Source organism: Jaculus jaculus, chromosome 13 (genome assembly GCF_020740685.1).
Source record: "Jaculus jaculus isolate mJacJac1 chromosome 13, mJacJac1.mat.Y.cur, whole genome shotgun sequence".
Taxonomy (NCBI): Eukaryota; Metazoa; Chordata; class Mammalia; order Rodentia; family Dipodidae; genus Jaculus; species Jaculus jaculus.
The window spans coordinates 56,495,471-56,497,996 of NC_059114.1; the positions used below are offsets into that span (position 1 = coordinate 56,495,471).

General features: G+C 37.2%; 1 pseudogene; it reads left to right on the forward strand.

Moving 5' to 3' along the window:
- The first annotated feature begins 209 nt into the window (after positions 1–209).
- On the forward strand, positions 210–646 carry LOC101608277 (annotated as a pseudogene).
- Positions 647–2,526: the final 1,880 nt, after the last annotated feature.

The following is a 2,526-nucleotide window of genomic DNA, read 5'->3' on the forward strand; positions in this document are numbered from 1 at the left end:
TATTAGTCTTAGATTTTTCCAAATGGAAGGAATGACCTGTCCCATTTCTTAACTCAGTTTTGGTAGTGTTTCTCTTTCTAGCAATTTGTACATTCTATTTAAGTTATGTGTCTTCCTAACATGAAATTGCCAATGTTATATCCTTAAAGCCAACTGCATCATCTCTTGCTTTATTAATCTTGGTACCTGGAGGCTTGTCTTGAGTAACTATGATTAAAAGTTGTCGCTCCCCTCCAACAGCTGCCATGAGCAAGCGCCTCCGCCCCAGGAAAAGGATAAGGAATGGCAGTGAAGAGGACACCCACCGTCCCCCCCTAACCAAGAGGAGTAGTCGAAGCCCTGTTTTTAGGAGTCCTGGGACACCGAGTCTTCGAGCAGTGATGGTGGTGGGAGCAGCAGCAGCAGCAGCAGCAGCAGCAGCAGCAGCATCAGCAGCCCCGACAGGGCCAGCGGGCCAGAGGACAGCTTGAGTCAGGTCATCCCTGGATCCAGCCCCAGCACTCCTCAGCCGGTGCCCGAGCAGTCTGCCTTCTGCCAAGGCCCATACTGCTGCATCAATCAGACCCTGAAAGAGGCCCACTTTCATTGCCTCCAGAACACAGGACGCCCCCCCAACATGATGTCGGTAGCTTCTTGCCTTCTGTGAAGGGACAGCACTGTGCAGATCCTGAATCTCAACTTACCATTGGTTTTTAAACATTGCACACAAAAATGCCTGTTGGCTTCCAGTCTATATTTGAAAGAACAGGTTGACAGGCAGTTGTTTACTTCTGGTTTTGCTGCACTATTGCAATTTCAAAGGGGCTTTGGAGCAATTTTTTATAGATTCTTAGGAGGGAGGGCATCAGATCTATGTCAAGGTAGCGTATGTCTGTGGAGGTCTCATCTGTGTGTTGCGTCCATAGTGTGTCTGGTGCAGAATGATTTCCCAATCTGTTAATTAGAAATTCTACTTTCTGTAAAAGGGCGTTTTAAAAATGCAAGATCTTCAATCTTTTTTTAACTCAATAAACTAGTAAAAAGTAAACAAAAAATAAGTTGTTGCTTTTTCAATTTTTAGCTTATTTTGCTTTTCTCCATTTTTTCTTGTGCATCATTTATTTATTTTTTTAACTATCACTATATTTTTCCTTATTTTTATTTAATTTATATGTTCTTTAGTTGGACAATTGTGTATTTATTTGACCCTTTTTATTGGATATTTACAGATATTATAGTTTGCTGTAAATATTTAATTCATCCTATCAATTTTAATATACTTGTTTATTTTACCTCAAAGTCTTTGTGATCTGCCTTTGCCTCAACACATACTTATAAAAATATGGTTTATGGCTGGAGAGATTGCTTAGTGGTTAAGCGCTTGCCTGTGAAGCCTAAGGACCCTGGTTCTAGTCTCGATTCCCCAGGACCCACATTAGACAGATGCACAAGGGGGCGCACGCGTCTGGAGTTTGTTTGCAGTGGCTGGAAGCCCTGGTGAGCCCATTCTCTCTCTCTCTCTCTCTCTATCTGCCTCTTTCTCTCCGTGTGTCCATTGCTTGCAAATAAATAAAAATAAACAAAATTCTTTTTAAAAAATATGGTTTAACTTTTATATAGTAATATTTTTTCCCATGTGGTATGTCTGTTGAGTCCTACTTTAAGGCCATTATGTTCAAACAGATACTTTGTATTGATTCTATCATTTTAAATTTATTGAGACTTTTTATGTGTATCTTAATTTATCCAAATTTATTTCTAACTATCTTCTACTTAATTCTAATAAAATAAAAGGTTTTGTTTCCATAGTCCTCTTTGATTTCATTTGTAATAATATTACCATGAAAATTGTACATTTTGGCTGGGCGTGGTGGCACAGCACACGCAATTAATCCCAGGAGGCAGAGGTAGGAGGATTGCCATGAGTTCAAGGCCACCCTGTGACGACTGAGTTAATTCCAGGTCAGCCTGGACCAGAGTGAGACCCTACCTCGAAAAACCAAAAAAAAAAAAAAAAAAAAAAAATGCACATTTTGTAGATATTTCTTAATTTATGATATGATCATGTTAAGACAAACACATTGCAAGTAAAAATATAAGTTCAAAATGCTTAAACTAGTGAACATTATAATTCAGTGTGATCTAATTTAGATATATTCAGAAGACTTTATGCAAAATAATCTAGCACAGATCTTGCAATATAATAAAGTGCTACTACATCATATAAGTGATTGAGCACTGTAGTGAAGATAGTTTTCTGGCTATATTTGTATACCAGCATAGCATCAAATTATCTAGTTATTGTAGATTGAGGACTATCTGAACTTTGTGCATCAATATAGGATGATAATTATTATATTAAGTACATGATCTTTTCCACAAAAGTATATAGAATAATTAATGATAACCAATTAAAATTTATTTATATTTAAATTTTCTTATCTACAAATTACCTTGACTGGTAATCTTTTTCTCTTTTTTCAAATTTATTTAAATTGATATCTCCCATCTCCTGTGCAACAAAAAAAAACCTTTAGTCCCTTTAAA